Here is a 15,832-nt window from a genome sequence, read left to right as displayed (position 1 = left end):
TGTTATTAATCATAGCCTTCATACTCATTATCTAAATCTATTCATTCTTCTGCAATCCATTCACTTGCAAAAGAAAGACATTCTACTTCTATAATTTCTTCTTCATTTATATACTTCGAATGTTTTACAATGGAATAATTTCTATCATCCGCTTGGTAGGTTCCCAGGGATATATAGAAAAGACAATATATGTGCTTGACTCGTCTTTATTTATCACTTCTCAGGATGACTGACTCTGTTTTCCTCCCAAATAACCAATTCTATTTAAACAATTATTATGAATTAATGTACTTAAATAGTTTGATGGGTTCCAATTATAGTTATTATCATTTCTGAAGTTCAGATTGTCTCATCTTTAGGCAGAAGGAGCCTCTTCAATATGACTTCTGAGAGAGTCTTAATAGTTTCTGATAGCTTTCTTACTACGTAATGTTAAAAAAAAAAAAAAAGATGTGCTAGGCTTGTCTTTTACCTCAAACCAGCCATTGTCCCAAATGTCTCTCTGTTTTTTAAAATGTTAAGTACATCAAGACCACGATCTAAGAATCTGGGTTGCCAGAGATATTCGTCCTCTCTCTCTCTCTCTTTCTCTCTCTCTCTGTCTCTCTCTCTCTCTCTCACACACACACATATGCACACACACCTCTTAATAGATTGCCTCATGAGTTCATACCAATAGTTCTCATTCAAGTTTCTCCTGTACTTAGGGGGACAGTAGAAAATCCAGTGCTTTATAATTACACATTTGCTAATCCTATTTATGAATCTCAAAATAGTGATATTGATATCACCACCATATATATAATTACTGAGAAGAGTTTTAAAATGCTGTATATGTTCTTTCCATTCTCTTTCTATACTACGATCTATAGTCCATATTCATTGCCTGAGCATACAGTCATTAAATATATTCTTTCTCCCTTTAACCCTCATCTAATCTTGGTACTTGGAGAAGGCAATGGCACCCCACTCCAGTACTCTTGCCTGGAAAATCCCATGGGCGGAGGAGCCTGGTAGACTGCAGTCCATGGGGTCGTGAAGAGTCGGACACGACTGAGCAACTTGACTTTCACTTTTCACTTTCATGCATTGGAGAAGGAAATGGCAACCCACTTCAGTGTTCTTGCCTGGAGAATCCCAGGGACGGGGGAGCCTGGTGGGCTGCCGTCTATGGGGTCACACAGAGTTGGACACGACTGAAGTGACTTAGCAGTAGCAATCTTGGTACTACAAATAAATAATTACATTTTCAACAATTGCCACCATTCTTAGGTTGATATTTCTCTAGATACTTTGATGCTCAAATCTTATATTCTAGTAGATTCTTTGGAAGGGCTCATGGGAACTATATTCCCTGAGTTCTTTCATGTTGATAGCATTATTAAAGTTTGAACTGTGTCCTGTACTCACAGTGAAAATTAAAATAAATAAAAAAAATAAAGAAGCCCAGAACAAGCAGTCTATTGAAATAACCAAGTAAGCCACCCTGGTAAAATCAGTGCAGAGGTGGTCATTGAGTCGATTACTAGTAGTCATTTTTTTCTTCTGAGGAATAAAACTGTCAGAATTACTTTCAGCTCCTCCTTACTCACTGACCAGCTTCAGTTTCATAGTCTTCTCACAGATATCTGGACCTCTGCTGAGTTAGCGCCTGCTATATTTGGAATCAAAGCTGATAGTAAAGTTATGTTTACTAAGCATGAGGTATATTCATGAGTATTATTCAGTGTAATTCTCCCTCTAACCCTAAAGGGTAGAGGAGTGGTTTTCACTTGTTACTCAGTAGAAGTATCTGTGGCCTTTAGAATTGCTGATGACTTAACACTTACCCAGACCAATTGAATCAAAATCTAAGGGGTGGCTTAGGCATGGATATTTTGTTATTATTTCCCAGGTGATTCTAGGGGTGTTGAGAACTACTGGGATGGATATTTCTACCCTTGCTTTATAGATGGTAGATTGAGTCAATCGCCTAAGATCTAAGGTTATATAGTTCCCAACTAAGTGTAAGAGCCAGGATGCAGGCAAAGGTCATTTAACGTCAAAGTCCAGGAACGTCCTCACCTGCTAAGTTGAGCCAACTCTTCAGAGTGTAAGTTCCATGAGGACAAAACCATGCCTATCTAGTTTCCTCCAGCATTTCCAGTGTTCAACACAGTGCTGGGCATGTGGTGGACATTTATTAAATATTGTTGAATGGATGAGTGAATGAAATATAATAGGGAATTCCACAAAGACTTTTCCTTCACAACATCCATAGGATAAGAATACACAGTATCTTCTATAAGTTGACTCTTTGTGCCATCCAGTTCCCCAGTTCAGTTCAGTCGCTCAGTCGTGTCCAACTCTTTGCGACCCCATGAATTGCAGCATGCCAGGCCTCCCTGTCCATCACCAGCTCCCGGAGTTCACTCAAACTCATGTCCATCAAGTCGGTGATGCCATCCAGCCATCTCATCCTCTGTCGTCCCCTTCTCCTTCTGCCCCCAATCCCTCCCAGCATCAGAGTCAAGCATCTGTCAATCAGCTCTCCAGCTCCACCTGCTGAATCTTCAAACACCATGTTGGGCTTCCCAACTTCCTGTTGGAGGAAATATGGGAAATCTACAATGAGGAACCCTGTGAAGTCGTCATTTGAAAAGAGATTTTGACTTTTCTTCATGAGAAAGAGAGCTAGTAATGTTGTCTTTAATTATCTGCACCCAAACCTGAAGTGGAGGCTTTTGTAGGCATCCCAACTACTGTGAAGAAAGAGGAAGGGAAAGGAAACAGATGGCTAAGGCTGGTCCCATGCTCTGACTTCCGCTTGTCATTATCACCTTTTTATTTTTTAACTTTCTGTTAAAATATATAATATACCTATACAACTAATATACAAAAAGAGGGCACATGCTTTGCCATTGCCTTTTGCTATTTAAACAGAGTCAAGCCAGATGGGGACCTCTTAATAAGATAAGTGACTGATGGTCACCATGTTAAGAACAATCTGCAAGGGTGGAGATGCAGCAAGAATTGACTGCAAGTGCATCATCATAGAGAACCCTCTGAATCTCAGCTGCTGGTGCCCCATGACTGGCTTTCCCTCAGGCTGCTTTCCTAGAAAGTAGCCTAGGAATCCTCATGACAAGGAGCTTTCAGCTCAGTCTACCAAGCTCCTTCATTTTTTGTCTCTAAACAACAAAGAAGTTGCTAGCTGGGACCATAGACATGGCCGTGAGTGAGCAACAATCGGCTCAGTGTGGTTCACATATTCCCTTTTTACCTGCCAGCTTTCTCTCACCCTCATCCTTAGTGAGTTTCTCAGCAAAAGTTGGGATCACGCACTGGCTGAGAGTATGACTGAGCATATCCAGTTTCTAACCCAGTTCACATTGGTCTCGTTCACTGCTGTGTGGGTCCTACTCAGTGAAAAGTGTTTAAAACATTTGCAATTCCTAGAAGGGCTTCACAGTCTTCTCAAAATTTGTGTTTTTCCCCCCTGGAGGGTATATTCCAATTCTCTGAATACACTGATCATGTTTTACAGATCAAATATTATTTAAAATAAAAAAAACACTTTAAAGTGAATATAATTTTAAAATTGGCTAAACCTGGGTTACAGCTGCCTCCTTCATTTTTTCTGAAACTCAATAAATGGGGGTAATACCACATGCTTTTTAGGCTGTGAGATTACAAACTTAGAGCATGAATATTCATCCCCTTTTCCTCTGGAATATAACTCCATGAGAGCACATTTTAAGTCACTAGAACTTGGCAGAGTGTTTAGCTCTCAATGAAATTGAATACATTGGGCAGGCCATGAGCTGGGGGAAAATGAAGAGATAAAGGGTTTTCATTAGCTATGTTTATAAAAAAATGTTTGCTTTTTAGCCTGTATTTTGGTACTTGTTACACCTACTTCATTTGTGCTAGCCTTACTCTGTCTTCCTTCGCCAGGTTTAAATATAAAAGACTTCCCGAAATGTTTCAGAACTTGGTGGTTTAATGAGTGATCTGTAAAAAGGCTTGATCCAGCCTATTTTTTTCACTTTCTCCTCCAGCTCTATTTCACTGGGGTGTTCTGAGGGGGTGGCAAGTGTGAAATGTGGAGGACGGGGGGCCCTGACTCATACGTGCTGGAGTGGGGAGATTTATTTTCTTCACTTTAATATAATAAACCCCCTCAGGGTCTGAGTTAGCATCATCATTTCTCCTTAGTCTGCTCCGTGAAGGTTGCCATCCCTACATGAAGAGATTGATGCCTCTTTCACTCTAAATAATAGGGACAAAGGCATCAGGGATTCTTCAAATTTTGCCAGGCTTAGAGTTTCTTCCCTAGGCTAGGAACTCAAGAGCCCTGGTGCTCATGAGGACTGAATGTATAAAACTCTGGTTTTGAAGAAGGGAAGCCAGTAAGCGCTTTATAATTCTTTCCATACTGGGATGAGTTATACACATCATGTCATGTGTTTGAAGTCTTTCCTTAGCAAGTAGAGCTGGAGGTGGTCATAGCTCTGCTGCTATTGTTGTTGGGAGTATGGAGCTAGAGGAGAAGCAGGGGAGTTGACCAGGAGGGCTGACCACAGTAATACAAGTAGCTTGTACTCCATGCCCATGAAGGCCAGGGCTGTTGTTGGTACTATGACTGTGGCCACTCTTTGTAAATCAATCTGTAGGCATGGTTGGCACAAGTCTCTGTGTAAAGGTTCCTTGCTTTCCAAACTGCGAGGCTTCTTAGTCTGCTGCGTCTTTGGCTGGGTATTCCCAAAGAACTAGAGTTATACCACTTTTTTCCAGAACCTAAGGACACACGTATTTCACTGCTTGCTTTCTCTCGCTCTTTTCCCTCTTCCCCAAACTGAAAGTTCTCTGAAGGAGACACGGATATGTACCTCACAGATACCCCTTGAAGAAGGACTTGCTATCCCAGCATGGGGTTGCTGTCAGCAGATGGCCTCCAGTTTAGCCCTGTCACAGACTGCCTGAGCTGAAGAGCCTCCTTACCTAAAACCACACCATCCTCAGGGCAGCCCACATCTAAGTAAGGCAGAGATGTAGAAGCCCAGTCATTTCAGTGCCGTGAAGACAACTCTGATGGGCAGTGTGGTTTCAGAGCTCCCGAGTGATTGGACCAGGGCTTCATTGGACCTGCCTTGAAGTTCAACTTCTTTAACTTCCAAATCCTGCTTCCTCCATTTCCTCTCACAGGTGTAGAGCCCCAGTAAACATCTTACACCCCGACTCCATCTAAATGACAGCCTCAAAGAACCCTACCTGTGACAGGCCCTAGCCTACTTTGTAGCTTGATTTATGCTTAGAACTCTAAACTTTACCCTTGATATTTGAACAGTGAGTTTTAGATCTGAGAAAATTCTCTTTTCCTTCAACAAACCTTGGCTTTCAAAATTGTTGCCTATAGATGGAAAAACAGATTGAATTTGAAGCTCACAGTTAAGGAGTAACTCCTTTGTTCTTTACTGTGTCTATCGTTTTCTTGAAGCAATGAATGCCACTGATTCCTTGGGCAGGTTTCTGGAAAATTTCTAAAGGATGTGCTGTATGCAGCCCATTTTCCTTCCAGCTGAATCTCAGTGAAAGATACTGCCTGGTTGTCATCCATGATTCCTACTTCTCCCATCCTCTACCATCTCTATCAATCACCGAGTCCAAATAACTCTTTCTCCTGAACATCTCTTAGGTCCACACTCCTCTCCATATCCATGCTACCATTGTCTGTTGCCCAGACTACTACAGGAGCCTCCTGACAAGGATGTCATCTCAATCCCCCACTCCCGCTGTCCTTCCAACACCTGTGTGTCAAGTAGGCAGTAGAAGATAGTACACGCATCCTAGGTGGCGCTGGTGGTAAAGAACCCATCTGCCAATGCAGGAGACATAAGAGATGCGGGTTCAATCCCTGGGTAGGGAAGATCCCCTGGAGAAAGAAATGGCAACTCACTCCAGTATTCCTGCCTGGAGAATCCCATGGACAGAGAAGCCAGGCTGTACAGTCCATAGTGTTGAAAAGAGTTGGACACAACTGAAGTGACTTAGCATGCACACACGCATGCACACAGCTCAGAGGTGCGGCCAGGTAGAGGAGAAGGAGCCAGCCAGTGAATTTCAGAAAGAGGGTCACTGAGGCAGGAGGAAAACCAAAGGAATGTGATATTGTCAGAGCAGAAGATGGGAAGTTTGCACTGAGGACTGGTTAGAGGTTAAGGTGAAATACACAATAGTCCATAATATTTGGCAGCACAGAGATCATGGGTGATTTTTAAGAGGGAAGTTTCAGTGGAGTCTAGTGGGTAAAAGTTATATTGGAATAAATGATGAAGAGGAAAAAAGTAGAGAGTTTTTGATTGTTTTCTGTATGTGAAAGGGAAATTGAGCAACTGGAGGAGAATATTGGGTGAGGGATTTGGGGTTTTGTTTGAATGTCATGGGATATTCTATAGCATGTTTTTGCATTGATTTGGATGATCCAAAAACAAGCATGAATTGCAAATGCAGAAGAGAGAAGGGAATCCCTGAGAAAGTTCTGGGGGTCAGGGTTTCAGAGCTCCAGAGGGTAGGTGGACTTTTGCTGGAGAAGCTCTGCTTCTTCCCCTGAAACAAAAGGAATGGAGAAGATGGATATAGAAGATGGATAGAGTCACAAATTAGGTGGGGAGGAGGATATATAAATTCTTTTCTGATGGTTTCTATTTTTTAATCATAAATAACATTTTAAAAGTCATGTTTAATTCATATTTGAGGAAGGTTTGAGAAGAGAAACTGTAGAAGATATGAAATAATCATCTTGATATTGGAAAAGCTAATTTACTAGGGAAACGTAAGAGGAGTGTTGAGTGTTTTGTTCAGGTTTTTGATCATGAATTTAAAGCAAAACGGGTTACCTCTAATCTGTGTGTATGCATTTATCCTCCAGTAATATTTTATTTTTAAAATGCAGGTGTGGGGAAACTGGACTCCAGTAAGTGTATTTTATTCCAAGCAAGTGTTGATAGACAAAAGAGGTGTAAAGGAAGAGAGGAAATTTTCAAAGAAGTGATTATAAATTATAGATTATGTGATCTAAATGAATTAGAAAGAAAATTAAGAGGGGACTGATTGGAGGGTAATGAGAACATGGCTGATGGTTTGGGGATATTGATGAGGTGAAAAAATCATGAGCATGAACTGGAGTTGGGGATGGAGGGTGTGAGTTCGAGATTGGTGGGGAGATTAAGTGGGGAGGAGGATATGTAAATTCTTAGCTGATGGATTTCTATTTTTAATCATAAAGAACATTTACAAAATCATGTTTAATTCATCTTATATTTGGAGATTTGCAGATTTGGAGATGGTGCTGATTGCAGTAATAACCAGTTAGTGTGTGATAATAAGACTAGAAAAGCAACTGGAGATGAGAAGTTCAAGGAACTGAAAGTCCAGTTTGGGTTTCCTCTCATCTTGCACACATCTTGGCGTTTTGTAGTTGCTGGTCTATCTTTCCAACAATGTGTTATTTAGGACAGGATCACATTTGTCACTGCTTCCTCCCTAATGCCCAGAATGGTACCTGACCCATAAAATACTCAATAAACATTTACAGAATGAACAAATAAGTCTATTCTTTTAAAAATTCTGAAAGTTATTCCCGAATTGAGAGCTGCATCCTGGGACAGCACTGTCTTCACTCCTTGTGGACCACTTGTTGTGGGCGGCCTTGTGGGTAATAACATTTACTGCTGCTGTGGATGCTGTGAGAAGCACTCTTTGTAATTCTCTATGGTATTTAGTGTAGGGGGTTGCTGAGGAAGTAATTCACTCCCTTACACAATATTCCTTCCATTAGGACCCACAAGGGAAGCTTTTCTAGGATTTCATTGCTAGGAAGACCTGTGACTCTCCTGAGTGAACTGACAATTTGTGAGTCTCATAAGTGAATGTGTTTTCCTCTTTGCTTTGTCTATTATAGCCAGATTTGTGGTGGAGGCTGAGGCTCAACTTTAGCAATTATGCAGAAAAATATGATATCCATTTCTTATGAATTGTTTTATCCTTTGCTTTACCTATTATCTTTTCCTGATTTCCTCATCTTGGTGACTTCTTCTCATGTTTCTTCTTCTATTCTAGAATCTTTCTTGAATATTTAATATTAAAATGTGTCTCCCCAAGGTTCAGCTGGGTGAAATTTTCTCCTGACCACTTCAAATGGTGCAAATTCCTGGTGATCCTGGGGAAAGCAAGCCTGTTATAAATCTTAATAGTGAAGATTAAGATTAGGTCCATTTATAAATAGTACATGTTTCTGAGGATTTATTGAGTTAATTAGTGTTAAGAATTTCTATAATATATAATATTCAAAATGTCATCTATCTTAGACAATACCAGGTACAAAATTGTTTATAAAAAGTAAACATATTTCTGAAGATTTATCAATTAAATCAAGGTTCCTATCTGAGTCTTTATTGATTTAATTAAGGCACTTTATGAATTTTTGAAATATATTTGCTTAGTCAAATAATTTAAGAAATGTAAGATGAGCTAAATCATGTCTAAAGACTCTGGGAGCCTCATAAAAAATGCAAATATGGTAGTAAAGTGGAGATCAAGATGACAAATACGGACAGAGATCTCCGAGGGATGATAAGAATGAATGGGAATGAGAAGATGAGTGAGACTCTACAGGACTAACCACACGGGAACACTCAACGTAGAGATCTACATGCTATAAAGGAAATGAAAGGGACAAAAAGAGGAAGCGTGTTATAGCTATGAGCTTTGCAGTACACCATAGCGGACAGTCATTAAATACATTACGTACACTAATGTATTTAATGTACATTAAATACATTACGTACACAGTGACTAAATACTGTCCCTGTGGGAAACTGTATTCCAGAACGCTCGTTGATGCCTACTATAATTTTATAAGAGCTGCTTTCCTCAGATGGAGGTGTGAAGTTAGCAGGACAGAGAATGAGCGCAACTCGGCAGGGGTGCTCTCACAGCGGAAACCAGGCCACTGCGTGCATTGACTGAGGGTAACTGGACGTCCTCTCAAGTGTGATCACGAGTCTCACTAAGTGTTGTGCATAAGAAAAAAGAGATTGTTGAATGAGATTGTTCAATGTGTTTGCTGTGAAATACATGAATAAGCAAATAAAATGCATTAAAAATGTATTAACAATTGTAAAAATATTCGAGAACAATATAAGTAATGTTGGTATAGCTAGTTTTACATATTTTTGTAAACTACCTAAAATCCTTTTATAGGAGAAGCTGAGTTATTCATTAAACATAAAATGGGACTATACCAAGTCATATTTCTACTATTGAATTGAAAAAATGACTCTAGGGATGGAATGTGTATTATTAGAATTATTAGAACTACTAGTTACCACACATGATGTGCATTGCTGTTGTTGTTTAAGTCACTAAGTCATGTCTGACTCTTGCGACCCCATGGACTATAGCCCACCAGGCTCCTCTGTCCATGGGATTTCCCAGGCAAGAATACTGGAGTGAGTTGCAATTTCTTTCTTCAAAGCATCTTCTTGACCACCTCTGGAATTCCAGCTACCCACATCAGGCTTTGCTGCTCCCTGAGCCTCAGTGGCCCCCTGCTCTGACCATGGCCATTTGGAGAGGCTCCAGTTTCATGGTGAAAAGAGAAACATATATTTGCTTAAAGTCAATTTGAAAAGCAACAAGGTATCTGTTTTGCTGTGTGAAAATCAGCTGAAGGGGAGTGTCTTGAGAACCCTGTGTGCTGAGTTAGCACTTCTAAAGGGTTACCTGGAGAATATGCACCTGCAGAATGTTCACACGGCTTGAGGGAAATTCACACTGGGCCCTTGACTGAGTCCTGCAAGATAAAGTTGATAGTAGAAACACCTTTCTGTTTCCCTGTTTAGCCTCCTCTCATTTGTTTTCTCTGTCCTGCTATAGTAGCTTCTGGAACAATGTACAAAGACTTTGTTCCTCTTTTACTCACGAGACCACTTCACTCAACTAGAATTGCTAGAATCTTCCCTCTCTCCCTGGAGCCCTCCCTGTGAGCTGGCAGATAGTCCTTGGCTGGTCCCATGGTGGTGTGTGTATGGGCTGGGTTTAATCCCCCTCTTTCTCAATCCAGGAATGAGAATTAGTAGTAGGTGCTTGTTCTTAAGAAGGAGGGAAGAGCATGCTATTGAGAGGAGACTGGGTCTGGGATAAATCCCAGAAGAAAGGCTGGCGCCTTGATGTACAAAGTAGTAGTCTTCTACTTGACACAGATTTCAGTAGATCACTGAATTTTTTGGAGGTGTCAGAGACAGATTTAGAACTGTAACCTGTGAGCTCATTTGTGGCTTATTATCAAGTGCTTATAAAAAGCACCTTTAGGGGACATGCCTAGCGGCCCAGTAGTTACGGCTTCACCTTCCAGTGCAGGGGGTGCAGGTTGGATGACTGGTCTGGGAGTTAAGATCCCACATGCCTTGTGGCCAAAAAGCCAAAACATAAAACAGAAGCAATACTGTAACAAATTCAATAAAAGACTTTAAAAAGTAGTCCATGTTAAAAAAAAAAAACCTTTTTTTAAAGAAAGCACTTTTAATATGCACATCACAGTTCTTTTTTAATAAAAGATATTAATTTAATTTTAATTTGATAATATGGTATTTCACATCACAGTTCTTTTTTTTTTAATTTATTTTTTTTAATTTTATTTTATTTTTAAACTTTACATAACTGTATTAGTTTTGCCAAATATCAAAATGAATCCGCCACAGGTATACATGTGTTCCCCATCATGAACCCTCCTCCCTCCTCCCTCCCCATTCCATCCCTCTGGGTCGTCCCAGTGCACCAGCCCCAAGCATCCAGTATCGTGCATCGAACCTGGACTGGCAACTCGTTTCATACATGATATTTTATATGTTTCAATGCCATTCTCCCAAATCTTCCCACCCTTCTCCCTCTCTCACAGAGTCCATAAGACTGTTCCATACATCAGTGTCTCTTGCTATCTCGTACACAGGGTTATCGTTACCATCTTTCTAAATTCCATATATATGCGTTAGTATACTGTATTGGTGTTTTTCTTTCTGGCTTACTTCACTCTGTATAATAGGCTCCAGTTTCATCCACCTCATTAGAACTGATTCAAATGTATTCTTTTTAATGGCTGAGTAATACTCCATTGTGTATATGTACCACAGCTTTCTTATCCATTCATCTGCTGATGGACACCTAGGTTGCTTCCATGTCCTGGCTATTATAAACAGTGCTGCGATGAACATTGGGGTACATGTGTCTCTTTCCCTTCTGGTTTCCTCAGTGTGTATGCCCAACAGTGGGATTGCTGGATCATAAGGCAGGTCTATTTCCAGTTTTTTAAGGAATCTCCACACTGTTCTCCATAGTGGCTGTACTAGTTTGCTACATCACAGTTCTTAACTCAAGAAATACAGAGAGTACATGGTCTCATGGGAGAGACAGACATGAAGAAGATCATTGCTCTCAGGGTTATAAGTGGTGTAAAGTAGGCAAAACAGGGTGATGTTGAAATACAAATAGTAACTTTTGGGGGATTCCAAAAAAGCTTCAAAGAGATGGTGTTATTGGGGGTGGGCCTTGAAGGGCAAGAAGAATTTGCCATGGGAGAAAGAAAAGAAGGGTATTATTCCAAGGTAGAGGAATTCCGTGTCCAAAGACATGGAATCCAGAAGTAGCCTGGCTTCCTCAGGAAACAGCACACAGGCAGGAGGGAGCTGCTCCTGCAGGGAATTGGGGGAGCCATGGCTGGAGACGAAGCCATGCCACACGACGTGCCTTTGGTTCCCAGCCAGGGGCCTGGGGCCTTTTTCTCTCCCTTTGTGGAATGGAACCATAGATTTTGGAACAGGAGGATGTCTTAGAAAACATCTGGCTGATAAAGAACCCGAGAGCCACATGGTGAACTGATTAAACTACATATTTAAAAATAGAGCATGATTTAAGAGTTACTGCCAAATGAGAATCTCCTGAAGATTTTTGTCTTGCCTGAACACATATATATTACTTATCAACATAAGCATTTTGTTTCTTAGGTGTGCTTGTTTGCAAATGATGGACAGTGTGTTGTTAGGGCTTCGTGTTCTTATAGACCCAAGAAGTTGGGTCTGTCAGCGTGTTTACTGTGCAGAATTAAGATTAATGCTTTGGACACTCACTCACACCATGCAGGTGGGAGTATACATTGGAACAGCTCTTCTGAAGGGCAGTTTGGCAATGTACATCAAAACAGCATTTGAAATCTGAACAGCATTGACCTCAAATTCCTTTTTAAAGAATTTGTTCAAAGGGACTGGCCAGAAATGCATCTAGAGTATATTCATGCATTGTAGGGTTGTTTATAATGTCAAAAAACTGAAGATAACCTACATTTTCTAATAAAATAATTATGGTATAGTGGAGTATTCTGTCAATACTAAAATGATTAAGTAGAAATTTTTGAAATATGAAAATTTCATATGAAAGTATATTCCTGAATGAAAAAACAGGTTACAGAAAAGCATGTATAATGACCCTAATTCTGTAAGAGTTACATATTTTTACAAGATTAGGTTTATTTCCTTTTACAAAAATTTGTCTACTTATGTGTACGTGTGAAAAAAATCTGGAAAAATTTATACCATGATGTTAATAGCAGTTATTACTGGGTGGTAGGGTAGTAGGCGATTTTTAATTTCTACTATTGTCTTATCCATATAATTTCTAGGATTTTGGTTTATCAATAAACAAGCACCACTTGATTACTTGTGTAATTGAAGAGTTATACACCATTTCCCCACGTGAGTGCAGACTGGTTATCTGCCTGTTTGTTGTTGTTGTTTAGTTGCTAAGTCGTGTCTGACTCTTTTGCAACCCAAGGACTGTGGCCTGCTAGGCTTCTCTGTCCGTGGGATTTTCTAGGCAAGAATACTGGAGTGGGTTGCCATTTCTTTCTCTAATTTACCTGTTTACCACACCTATTTAAGATATTTTGATTGTTTATTCTGCAACTATTTGCCAAATGATTAGGGAAAATGAAAAAGTTTGGGGATAATATATAATGGCTGGAAAACTTCTGTCTTTTGTAGGTTGTGTCTGTGATGGGAAAGATAAGCTAGGTTTATCACTACTCCATTTTGGAAAGCAGAAATCTTTAGGTTAAGCATGGCTGGCTGACTTCCAGAATTTCCATTTCCTTAGTGACTGAATGGCGTAACAAATTGGATAAAAGCATCTGCTATTTTTCAGGTCATCTATGCTGTGCGAATGTCTCACCGGACACTGGGATCCCCCTTCAAATACTCTGATTTTTCATATTCTGCACATAGAGATGGAACTAATCTGGGGTTGAGCCAGTCCTCTTAGGGGGTGTTTCATACTTGGTTTTGTCCACTTAATTTGGACTCTGGTGTTCAAGTGGGTATCACCCACATCTAGAGTCTGCTTCTAACACTTTCAGAAAGGATTCTGTACCTTGGGTTTTATGAAGATGGTTAATGTATTGTGGAGAATGAACTAAAACACCATTCATTGTTCTTACAGGTAGACTTCAAGCTGTAAAGGAAAGATACACAGCAGGTTTGACCCTTTTCTTCTCTCCTTCCTCCCTAAGGAACTTGGAGATAACTTTTTGCTAGACTAGTTTTGGTCCAAACTGGTTCTTTTCATGTTGCTCTTATTTGAAAAGCTCCCATCTGCCCTGGGGTATCTACATCTTGCTCTTGTCTTTATTACAGAGTCTTTATGGCAGCATGAAGGACTGACCTATCAATTGGTGTGAGTTTTTCATTTTTTTCTCCTTCCCTGTTTCAGGTGGGAAGCAAGGTTGTTCTTATTTCTTTATCTTGGAAACTTCTGCAGGGAAGAGAGAAGAAACGTCAGAGGACAAGAGCTCTTCTAATGTGTTTGAAGATCTTGAGCTTTTCACAGTGATGGCGTTGGGTGTCCTGGGGAAGACAGAGGCAGGGGGAGCATCTTTAAGCACAAGGTGGAGCAGGGAAATCCAGATATGAAGAAGCTCTGGAGAATGGCCAGTCTGGAGAGTAGTTGGGACCTGTGCCCTGCTCCTAGCAGAGCTCTAGGAGGGCAAGCCTTCTGAGGTACCATAGGAGATTTACCACATTGCGTGCATGCTCAGTTATGTCCAGCTCTTTGCAGCCCCATAGACCACAGCCTGGCAGGCTCCTCTGTCCGTGGAATTTTCCAGGCAAGAATACTAGAGCAGGTTGTCATTTCCACCACCAGGGGATCTTCCCAACCGAGGGATCAAATCTATGTCTCTGTGTCTCCTGTGTTGGCAGGAGGATTCTTTACCTCCGTGACCCCTGGGAAACCACTATGAGGAAAGAGGCTGGAATGAAGTCTGAGAGACACTGCATCTCCAGCCCTGAAAGACATGCACTTTGAGGTACACTTAAGCTGATGAGAAGAACATGCTGTTTCTGGCTCTGGTGTCACTGGCTCTGAGTCCATCAGATGTACTTTTTTAAAAGGCCTTGGTTTCCCTTCGATATCCCTCCAACATGCTGCCAATGGTTCATAGAGATTTCTGAGGTGTTTTTGGCTCTAAGAGGAGATGGACCAGACCGCTGCATTCCCTTTGTGAGGATTCATAGTTTGGGGGCCAGAAGCTGAATATTTAAAGGCTGTGGTTAGTAATAAGGTTTGAGCTCCTTTGTGTGAAAAAGTCACTTCCAGGTTGGAGCTAAGAATAGATAACCCATTTTCGTAACTGCATGAGATTTCCTATTTCACGTTATTGAACATCAGCCCTCCCTTCTGTAGCAGCTCCAGCTGTAATCGTTTCTCTATGCTTAGGAGCAGGTAATCCATTTTTAGTTGCACTATTAAAAACTATGCTATTGATTATTTCTTGGTTTGTGTCATGCTTTCAGAGGCCGTGATGATATAAAGTCACTGTATGTTTGGATCTCTAATCATTGTTGTTCATGCATCAAATGGGGCTGTCGATGCAGACTGGAGCAATAAGGATGACACAACATGAAAATGAACATGGATGACAGGCTGCGGATGAGAAATAGAGGCAGCAGCGCTGACCTCAGGTCTCTGAGAGCTCCGGGGAAAAGTTAGAGCATCGTCACCAGGACCTATAATACACAAATAACCTAAAATAAGGCAGGAATTAATAAGGGCCAGAATCGAGTTACAAGGCATTATGCACACTTAGAGAAGGGAGCGTTTATACCTGTATGAAGTATTTGTAGTCTTGAATGATGTATAGGATTTGTGTATGCAGAAGGGAAAGAGTAACTCATATGTCTATTTTTTTGGTGAAGTATTGCAACTACAGCCTGTGGATCTGGTTCTTAAGGTAAGTTACAGGCTACGCAATCCATCATATGCCATGCTTTCCTACTATATCTAAAGCCTGAGTTTGGAGTGGATTGGAAGAAGGTAAAATCATGTTTCATTTCCTTTTAGGAGAGTTTAACTCAACTTTCTCTTTTAAAAAAAATTTAATTGGAGGATAATTGTTTTACAATGTTGTATTGGCTTCTGCCATACAACAATGTGAATCAGCTCTAAGTATACATATATCCCCTCCCTGCTGAGGCTCCCTTCCACCCGACCCGCCATCGCACCCCTCTAGGTCATCTCAGAGCACCAGGCTGATCCTCCTGAGCTATATAGCAACTTCCCACTAGCTATCTGTTTTACACATGGTAATGTATATATTTCAATGCTACTCTCTCAATTTGTCCCACCCTCTCCTTCTACTGAGTCCACAAGTCCGTGCTCTAAGTCTGTATCTCTATTCCTGTCCTGCAACTAGGTTCATTAGGACCATCTTTCTAGATTCCATATATCTTTTTGTGATTCCTTTTAA

This window comes from Bubalus bubalis, chromosome 11 (genome assembly GCF_019923935.1).
Source record: "Bubalus bubalis isolate 160015118507 breed Murrah chromosome 11, NDDB_SH_1, whole genome shotgun sequence".
NCBI lineage: Eukaryota > Metazoa > Chordata > Mammalia > Artiodactyla > Bovidae > Bubalus > Bubalus bubalis.
The sequence above is the reverse complement of the archived record's forward strand: the minus strand, read 5'-3'. Positions refer to the sequence as shown.